This window comes from Chenopodium album, chromosome 6 (genome assembly GCF_948465745.1).
Source record: "Chenopodium album chromosome 6, dcCheAlbu1.1, whole genome shotgun sequence".
Taxonomy (NCBI): domain Eukaryota; kingdom Viridiplantae; phylum Streptophyta; class Magnoliopsida; order Caryophyllales; family Amaranthaceae; genus Chenopodium; species Chenopodium album.
The window spans coordinates 52,387,560-52,398,822 of NC_137839.1; positions in this window are offsets into that span (position 1 = coordinate 52,387,560).

An 11,263-nucleotide genomic window follows, 5' to 3' on the forward strand; every position below is an offset into this window, starting at 1 on the left:
CTACTCATTTTCCCTATAAATACCCCCTCATTTCTGATGTACGAGGCAGCAATTAATTCTCTTTTCTCTCTTTTATGCTCTAGCCTAAACACTAGCCTACCTTATTCTTTCAAAATTCCTTCCTTAAGCACTCCAAGGAGTCCATACTTTACTCGGGGTTCTGTCCTTATACCACGGCGTGAAAGGTAGAACTGTTTGAGGGTTTGGCCCCAAATCAATTCTATTTAATTTAATTGTTGTTTTATTAATTTTCCTTGAACTTACTAACTCGTTTATAGTTTTATAGTTGCAAGCAAACAAAATCAAAGTAAGAATTATGTTCCTTTTATTTCTATTATTTTTCTAACGATTTTATATTTTTGGATTTATTGTTAAATTGCTTCCAACATTAAATTTTATTCTATTATATTTTTTATGATCACCATATTGAATGTTTAAAGGGAATAAGTAATTAAAAATCACGCCTAATAAGATAAGTTGGACAACCGGTTTAGGTTTCTTTTTAATCTTGTTATTAAATAAAGTGATCACTAATATTTTAGAATTATATGGTGCATTAATATTCAACTAATTTTGCCTAATAATAGTTTGGAGCGAATTGAATCTTTGTTTGCATGCCTTTGAGATTGCAGGAGTCACTTTTCACAATAAGAATCGAGTAGAGGCCAATACGGGCGAATGTGACTTCATGACTCACTTCGTACCATCATCCCCGATCCTCCTTTCATGGTTTCGAACCATATGGAGTTAGTAATCTCATGGATTATGAATGGGGTGTAACCTTCACGGGTCAATCGTTGTTGCCTTTTGTTGTCCCTTAATCGTGGTTCCCTTAAATGATTTGTGAACGGCTTACAAGTTCCTTAAAAACTTATTGGCGGCTCCTTACTTTCCTTGTCCCTAATCGTATTTTGTCAATTCCCACTTCCTACGAGTGCCAAGAATATTCATAACATGCTTACGTAGCCGCGCTTTGAACGACGCCTACAATTTGGCGACTCCATGGGGGAGGATTCTTGGTTATTTATCGATTTGAGTGATCGGTATTTAATTAAGATGAGTGGATGAGACTTGAAAGATTCTTGAAAAGTATTCCTGTGATTAATTTGGCATTTTTTGCATATGCATAGACGTTTTAACGTCGCATTTAGGTCTGTCCCGTAGGAAAAATTGAATAACTTGATTGCGAACGAAGGAAAAAAAGGGCACCAGTCAGATTTTCTGACTCCTGCGCCACGGCAGATGCTATCGTGTCACGACGCTGGGCATCGTCACACGGTGTGCAGCACCGTGACACGGTACATTTTGCCGTGTAACGACAATCCTAAAATATGTCCAGTGGCTTATTTTCTCTTCTCACACTCAACTTCCTTCGGTTTTTCTGAAAAAACGTGTGTGTTCTACATACGTCTTAGCCCCGGGGGATTTAAGCTCTATCAACCCAAAAACGTGCATGGCAATAAGGGTTCATCCGAGTTATTAAATCCACCCAAAACATGGAGTCGAGTTCGATTTCATCACGAACTCGCGGAGCCGCCCGTTGGCATACACCCTCAAGGGAGGTCGCCTTGCTAACGCGTCCAAACTCTTAACCATGGTACCCTTTTGACACACAAAGCTTGACCAATAGTTAAACATAGATCTTGACCTTAGGTTGCAAACCTTTTTTGCATCGTCGTGACTAAGTGCTACGTGGTTTATTTGGTGCTAACCTACATGTGGTTGTTCATTTTGTTTAACCTATGACCGAGGGATTTTATTTCCACATAGTAATTAGTACGGACTAAAAAATTGATTAAAACCGGGAAATTACACAAAACTAGACCTAGAACTATGCATCGTGTCACGACAGCTCTGCCCCGCCACGGTGTGCAGTGCCGTGACACGGTGCTTTGTACCGTCTGATGGTGCATTGTATCGTGTCACGGCAACCAGCACCGTGACACGGTACCTAGGAGTTTGGTCCAGTCAGTCTTCTTTTGATCTTTGTGCGTGCTTATGTGGTTCGTATGTTCGGTTTGATGTCATGTCTAGCTGTACGGTCATAACACGCGTCCATAACCTCACTTAATCACTCACATGTCGTGTCAAGTTCACACACTTTTCCTTGAGTCGTGAACCATTTTATAATCGTACTTTAGGATGGTCTCGTGTCGTTTTTTTCGTTTTTTTTTTTCGGAGTAAGTCAGATGGTATCCTCCCATACATACATTTTTTTTTCAAATTTTTTTTTCTTACCTTTTCTTTTCCGGATGGGTCAAGGTTAAGTCTAGTCATTAAAGGTGTGTTTGTTTCAATGTCACAGCACTTGGTCAAGAAGCAAGGGTAGATTGCTACGGTTCGAGTCACTACCTCAACAACCTCTTATACCTAAGAGGCATTCAAGAAAACCACCACAATCATCTCCAATTTACTTTCGACCAATGGCTTCTAAGTAGGGGTGAGCATAATCGGGTACCCGATTGGATTTTATGGAACCGGACCCGGACCCGGTTATAACCAGTTCCTGAAATTTGGAACTGGAATTGGAAACGGTTATAGTGGGTCTAAAATTTCAGGAACTGGTCCCGGAACTGGTAGGTACTACTATACTAGTTCCAAATCCGGGTACCCGGTTCTTTCCCTACTGCTATTTTTTTAAAACCAAATTTTATTGTAAGTAGAAAATTAGGAAACTTTAGAACAACTCTAACAAATTATAATAATCTAGATCTAAACACTAAGCAAAATTCAAGTCTAGTAATTCATAACAAAGATCCAAAAATATATATAAAAAATATGTTTAACAAACACAACTTCTAAAACAATTCACTTATCGACAATTATACAATTAGAATTTATAAGTTTTTACTGTAATATTCACAAAACAAAAGAGGATACTAGAAGAATGGATAATTCATGTCGAGGAAGATGAACAAGTGGACGAGGAGAGAGAAAGCCAGGAGATTGAAGAGAACGATCCATCAATTTGGATGATGAATCTGAGAAAAAGTAAAAAAAGGTAGAGAGAGATTGAAAAAGGAATTGGAGAAATGTTTAAAGGAGGCTGACAAATAGGATACTCCACTACGTATGATAATAGGGTTTTGTGGGTTGTATACTAAGCTTACTTTAAAAATTCCAATACCGGGTACCCAGTGCTTACCGGGTCCAAAATTTTCAGACCCGGAACTGGAATTGGTTTTAACCGGGTCCAATTTTTTGGAACTGGACCCGGTCCCAGTGGGACCGGTTCCGGGTCTAGACCCGCCGGGTCCTAACCAGTTCCGGTTCCAAAATCGGGTACCCGGAATTTTTGCTTACCCCTACTTCTAAGAAGGATATTGAGAACATTAACAGGTCCATCGAGAGATTGTCTACCATGATGCAAGCGCTCACTACCAGAGTTAACACAGTAGAGCAAGACAATAAAACAATGTCACTGTGGCTGTACCGGACAAGATCAAAGAGCAAATGAGTAAAATCTCTGAAGAATTCACCTATGTGGAGCAACCTGTCACCTCTTCGTCCATAAGAGACAAGCTTCTTGAGAAGTTTTCCACTGCTGACATTCCCAAGTTCAAGCCTACTAATAATCCGATGTTCCATTTGAAGCCCTTTTCTACTACAACCATGGCTCTTAAGGGATTAGATGTGACACTCTTCCTTACTGTGTTCCCTCTTTCCTTGAAGCATGCCAGTCAACAATGGTTCTACTCTCTAGAATCCAAGCATGTTGCAACTTGGGAGGACGACACTGAAAGCTTCATGAATCGTTACAAATGTAACATCCAAGCTAAGACTTTTGAACGTGAACTCTCCATTCTCAAAAAGAAGGAGAATGAAGGCTTCACTACTTATCTAAGCAGGTGGAGAGAAACATCTGCACTCTTGGTAGATCCTCCCAAGGATAAGGAGATGGTTTGCCTCTTTATTGCAAATCTAACTCATAAGTACAAACAACACTTGAAGTTTCTACCTTTGAATACCTTTGAATCTGTGTACGATATTGGGATCAATATCAAGGATGAGTTGATGAAGACCGATGGTAGCAAAAACAACAAAAACAACACTTGGAAAAACAGGAAGAATGACACTCCTTCTTTTTCGTATTTATAGGGAATATTTCAAGCCATCCCACACTTAGAGCCCCACTATGATCATACACTTAAGCATGGTGGCGTCCAAAGGGAAGGAAGCTAGAGTAAAAGAGTCGCCAACAAGTTTTCGGAACTTGTAAACCGTTCACAGGGTGAAGGTTACACCCTTTAACGATCTACTGAAGGAGGTAGAGGAGGACGAACAACCAGAGCAGGTAATCCTTCGAACCTCCCCGTTTTGGTTGCAAATTAAAGGGCTCCATTTTAATTGTCGAACAAATGAACATGTGAAAGCAATTACTAAGGGGATGGGTGAATTAATGGAGTTGGAAGATGATGTTTTGGGACTGGACCGATACAGGAGAGTCCGATTGCTAATGGATGTGACAAAACCATTGAGACGATTTCAAAAAATCATTGACAAAAACGAGAAGGAGGTGACTATTGAATTTGCATATGAACGGTTACCGTTCTTCTGCTTTGCTTGTGGCATAATGGGACACACTGAGAAGGATTGTTCCAATGTGACTGAAGATGATAAGGAAAAAGGCTTAGGGTGGGGTACCTGGCTCAAAGCCTCACCATGGAAAGGGCGTTCAAAAGAATTGGAGGAAGCTAGTGACATTCCTAGTTGTAAAAAGGCTTTGTTTGTAAGTAGGACGAATGAAAACTATCAGAATTCCGAGAAGGAGAGGAATGCAAATAGTGAGCAGAGTGAAGGTTTACTTCTTGATAATGTGGGGCATGATGATGTAATAGGGGTGGAGAGTGGGCTGAAAATGAATGCAGAGATAGAGTGCTCTCTGTTTGACAAAAATGTGAGTAATGTGATCACTTTTGTGTTGGGACCAAAAGACACTAGAGTGAGTAAATTGGGCAAAAAAGTAAGGAAGGTGGATAAGAAGAAAGCACTGGAAAAAGATGGTGAGGAAGGGGCCCTACTAAAACTTAAAAGATCCTTTGCTGCTAGTAGTATGGAAGTAGATGAAGGTGGAGGTGACAGTAAGAAATTAAACTTCTTAGATTCTTCGGATTACATTATGTCGGCGGAGGTTGGCGAGGACCAACCCCGCCACTCATCATGAGTATGCTATGCTAGAACTGTCGAGGGATGGGTAACCCTAAGACTGTTCGACGACTTCGAAATGGAGTTTGAAAATTACCCCTGATCTAATGTTTATCTCTGAAACAAAGATCAGTAAAGAGGCGGTGGAGCAGTGAAAGGTACTATCGATTTTACGAATGCTTTTGGAGTAGCGAGTAAAGGCAAAGCGGGGAGATTGTGTCTTTTTTGGAGTGAGGAGGTTACTAATTTATCAACCAGTATGAAGTAGCATCCGGGTAAAAAATTAATTTTGAAAAATCGGAAGTTTCGTTTAGCAAAGGAGTGAGCGCCGAGAAAAGGCATGAGTTAATGGGAGTATTGAATATGCGTCAAGTCTAAAGGCATGGTAAATATTTGGGGATTCCAACAGTTGTAGGACGATCAAAGAGGGCCACTTTTAATGCTTTTACAGATAGGACCTTGAAGAAATTACAGGGATGGAAGGAGAAATTGTTGTCTAGAGCCGGTAAGGAAATCCTCCTCAAAGCGATAATTAAAGCAATACCAACATATTTGATGGGGGTTTATAAGCTTCCTAGTACAGTTTTAAAGAGTATTAGGGCTGCAATGGCAAAGTTTTTTTGGGGTCAAAAAATCAAAGAAGAAAGATTCATTGGAAATCTTGGGATTTTATGTGCACCCCGAAATGCATAAGGTGGAATGGGATTCAAGGATCTAGAAGTTTTCAGTGAGGCGCTGAAAGGAATGGTGTCCTTCGAACAAGTGTATTATTCTGATAGTGGGTTTAGAATTATTAGAAAGCTAATATATTCAATAAGGTCAAGTGATCGGAATGCCTAGGTGGAGGCCGCTTCCGATCAATAATATTAATGTATAATTAATATTATAGCTTAATATTGACTGAACCCTTCAGGTCACACCCAAGCAATTAACGAACCAACTCGGCGAATTAATTCGAAAGAAATTAATGAGTCGCCCGAGTATTAAATATTTAGACGTCGGAAATTCTAGCTTAGAGCGTCGAAACCGAGCGTCGGAAGTTGAGTCAAAAATAGTAAATGACGAGACGCGTAAATAATAATAAATCGACAATGTTTCCTAAAATACCCCTAGCATCGGAATGCCCCAAGCATCCGAGTGCTAGGGGCATAACCCGCAAGCATGGTGGTTAGCATGCGCACCAAGACGAGCCAAGGCTGGCTGGTACGTGCTAGCGCACCATTTCTAGCAACTGCGACATCCAAAGGGCAGCAAGCTGCTAGCAGCCCACACTTGGAATGCGCGGCATGCTAGCAGCATCCCGCACTTGGAGTGTGTGGCATGCTAGCCGCAAGCAGCAGCCTGCATCTCCAAGTGCGAGGCTGGGCCGTGGCTGGGCATGGCGCGGGCTAGCTAGGGCCGTGGATATGGGAAGCATGTGAGGGGTGAGGGACATGTGGCACAAAAAGAGAAAGGAGTGGGGAGCAAGTTTGGTCCCCCCCCCCCCTCTCCAAGTGGTCCTCACTTCCCTTTGCATGTATTAATGACACTTGTGGATTTATTATTAGTTTGCTTATTTATTTTATTTTAGCTTTAAAATAAATTGTGGAATTTCATAGTCCCACATTGATGGGATAGAAATTCCCACTCTCACCATTCCCTATAAATACCCAACTTGGGTTTTTGGGAATGGTGCTTGAGTAGGAGTTCAATAGAGCATTGCATTTGCAAAAACTTTTAAACTCATATAATACTCGGGTTTTGGTCGGACCTCGCTAACCTCGAGGTAACGGACCTAAAAGTAGGTAGTCATTTTTGCAGGTGGATCTTCGTCAGAGGCTCTCGTGTTTTCGGGGCTAAGCTTTCTAGTAAGAGCCCAATCGGTCGGGCGAAGCACGCGACAAAGGTACATTTCCTATTTTTCCCTTTTGTGTTTATTTTATGCATTAGTGATATTATTTATTGCGAGCATGATCCTTGGCTCGGGTTTTTTCCGCGGTGAGTAGGACTCACCAAGCCCCAACAGGCGCTACTCGCAAAACAAGCATGGAGACTTGTGCATTTTGAAAACTCACTGCTAAGTAAAGTATTAAAGGCAAAGCACTACCCAAATGATACTTTCCTGGATTCCTACCTGGAATATGGGGGAAGCTATTAGTGGAGGAGTATATGGAGTACAAAAGAACTATTGAAGGAAGGAATTTTGTGGCGCATTGGCAATGGTTTGAAGGTTAACATTTGGAGGGACCCCTGGCTTGCTGATGGCGAGGGTCGGTTTGTTACTAGTCCGGAAGTTGATGGCTTAACTTAGGTATGTGATCTTATTGACATGGAAATTATGGAGTGGAATATTGATACTATTATTGCTAATTTCAATGAAAGAGACCAACGTTGCATTCTTGCCATCCTCTTGAGTTTGAGATCTCCGAGTGATACCCTGACTTGGGCCTTTTCAAATGACGGACTATACTCGGCAAAGACCGCATATATGCTAGGTAAGGGCTGTAACTTGGATGATTTTCACCGAGCTTGGATTGACATTTGGATCTTGGAAGCCTCGTCAAAAGTGAGACACAGTGCTAGAGGATCACTTGTCTATTAGCTGCAATTTTAATTCTGTTTTGTGGTCTCATGTAAAAAGAGATGGGAATAATGTTTCCCATTATCTTGCTAAGATTGTTCCTAATGGTGTCGAACAAGTTTAGGTGGATCATTTCCCTAGGGAGGTATCCCCGTATGTACTCTCGGACACTTTGTCCCTTGATTAATAATATTGTTCGGCGGTTTGTCTCAAAAAAAATGTAGGATTGTATATCTGAGAGACGGAGATTAGGTGGGTCTTACGTGGGGATTAGGCGGGTCTTTGGTGGGGATTAGGTGGGGATGGATATACAAGTGGGGGGGTGTACTGTGGCGAGGATGGTTTTGGAGTTGTACCCCACAGGGCGGGGATAAGGATGGACATTGGACCCGCCGCGGGGATGGGGATGGGGATGGGGATGAGGATGAGGATGAGGATGAAAATGTTAGGTGGGGATGGGGATGGAAAGGCTAACATCCGCCCCGTCCCGCCTTGCCCCATTGACATCCCTAGAGCCATGGTTAGGTTGCAAGCTCATTACATCATGTTGCGACTAGTTAACTACTCGTGCATCTATTACTTGTGGTCTTACTTGTGCATAGCTTGTTTGTGATAAACTATTCCTTTGTGTTGACTAGTCTTTGTAAATAAAGTCTTAACTTACTAACCAAGGAACTGTTTCTCTTATTTAACCCTCTTATTTTTGTTGATTCAAATCACAGTTCTTTTCTTTTATTTTGAGTCAACCCGAATCTTTTATTCCCATATCCTGCACAAGTGTCAACTTGTTTTTGTCATATATTGAGTTATAGAAAGATTTATGTGTCGTTCCACCTATGGATTTGTATCCTAAAGTGTTATATTTCATTCGGCGTTGGTTCTATCCCAATCAGAGTCACAGATAAAAAGTTATGATCAAAATACTACAGCCTGTCCAGTTTAGGAGTTCTTTTTTAGTGTCCAACCTTTTTTATTTCTTTTTGTGTCAAGTCTAATTTTCATAATTAATCGGTTTAATGAATAAACGAGGTATTCTTTGGTCTTATATGAGTCTAACCACATGTCTAGTCACATGGTCATTACACAAGTCTTGAACATATCACTTTCACTCACGAGTCAATGCACACACTTTGTATATATCTTTCACCATTACCATGTCTTAGGTCCATGCATGAGTGACCTTTCCGTCATTTGAGTTTAGGGTCCATTTTTTCCCAAATTTTTTCCACACCTTTCCACAAATGCACTCTTTTTCTTTGCATCATTACACACCTCACACATTCCGTCTTATAACACTTCATTTCCACATTCACACCTTCATCTTACATGCTTCCTCCATACACGTCATTCACCTCATACACTATGATCTTTCCCCATCTATGCATGTTGAATTGAGTTCGAGTCGTGTAATTGACAAGAACGCCAAGTAAAAACAAGCATAAAGCATGAGGCAGACTTAAATAACAAGATTTCAAGAGTTTTTTTTATTTTTTTTATTTTTTTTTATTTTATTTTTTTTTTATTTCCCTTCCCCAATAATTCTAGCATAGACACCTTCCATCTTTTACTTAGATTTATTTCATAAGTTTGATTTTTTTTTACCCTTTCCATTTTAATAAAATGAGCATTTATATCTTTGCATATGAACATTGCACGCATTGCATTAAAAGAATAATAAAAAAATAAAAAATTCACGCTAACCTAAGCATAAGGTATACCAATGATTTGAGGCACCCCTTGTAGCCACATCATATCAACTTTACCCCTTTGGAGTACACAATCCTTTCTTTATAAACCACTTTGAGCCTCGCTTGACAATTAGCCTTTATTTTTTCAACCTACATCTACCTAACCTTGCGATGGGATGGTGTGCAACTTATACAATTACAAAAGCTTGAGTGTTTTTTGAAAGTTCAAATAGAAATAAAAGTGTACAAAAGGGCACGTGTTCCAATGTCGTTGATATGAACACGTCTCGGATTGCGTCTTATCGAGTGCTGGGTACCATGCCTGAGAAACATGAATGCTAAGTGAGTGATAGACCTCATGATTGGGATTGCCCACACTTATTCAAAGAAGATTCAAATTAAATACAAATCTCAATAAGAAAAAAAAAACAAGAAAAATGAATTCAATAATAAGAAACCTCGAGCATACAAATACCAAGATTCAAATGCAAGATTGCACACCTTGGGGGCTTATTTTGGGTCTTGAGCCTTTATCCCTTCTCCTTTAAACCTTTAGCCTAACCCTATTACAACCCCTAAAAGACCTTCTTGAGGTATGTCTTTTGATTCCAGTTCCGGCAATCTTTCTCCTCTTTCAAGCAAGGGTATTGGTCGGGGTTCCTCGGGGTTTAATACCTTCTTCTCCGGCGGCCGCTTCTTTAGTTGTAGAGCGTTTTTTCATGGGTGGCAGGGAGATTTCGAAGAACTTGATTAGTTGCAAGTCCTTACCACCAAGAAGGAAGAACGGTTTTACAGAACTTTTTGTTTAAGGACATTGCACTCGTATTAGGGGTCTCGGGCTAGCGCTAACGCTACTGTCAGGGGATCGCCAGAAAAAAAGTAATCGCGACAGGTGTTTGGTAAAGTTAGGGTTAGGGTTTCATAGATCTGTTGTATTTTGCTTTGAATCTCTGTTTTGGTTCTGATTTGGTTGGTTTGTATGTTGTCTTCTTGGCTTTGCTTGTTAGTTTGGTTTTCTTTAGTTTTTATTTTGGTTTTAAGTTTGCTAATATGTATGGTTGGTGGCTTCCTTACTTTTTGAGTTCCTTGCTGAGATGGTGTTCTTCGATGCTTTTGTTGTTGTTTTGGGCCAGCTTGTGTTTAGTCCTGTGGCTTTACATGACGCTTAGAGGGCTGAGGGGGTGTATTAATCCTCTCTTTCGATGGCTTGGTTTTTAGGTTTGAGTAGTGTTGGGACGAATGGTCCTTGTTTGTGCGATCCATTTTGATTCTTAAGGTTGGTCTTGGCTTGTATTTTTTATTTTGTTACTTCTTTTGATCTGTCCGGTCATCGGAGTATTGGTAGTTTATCACTTGGTAATCTTCGTTTCAGCTTAGCAATGGATTTTCAATCCGTTGCTTTGAAAAACCATTATCTTAACCCTGCTCCCTAACATGGGGGCCCTTTTAATTTCCTTTTAAGGGTTTTTAGTATGGTAATGGTATATTCCTTTGAGTAGAGGCCAAAGACACCCACATTTAAGGGTATCGAGTCACTTGTAAAAGTGACTCAAATTGTGTTGTTAAGCCATGGTCGCCTTGCTTTCCTTCCCTTTTTTACCTAGTGTACAAGGCTGTCTATGTCTTGTTGAGCTCAAATTTATGTATACCAACAGTAGTGTATGTTCTCCTCTTACGTTCTACCCCCAATCTCGACAAAATTGGGATTACACAACCAATAAAGGTCAAATGTGGTTTCTCCATCAACATGTTCGAGGGCAATCACTTGGATTTCCAAGTCAACATTTACTAACGAGGAAGTTGTGTTTTAGTTTTTTTAGGTTTTATAAACTTTGTAACATTGGAGCTATTAAAGCTCTAATGAGTAGCT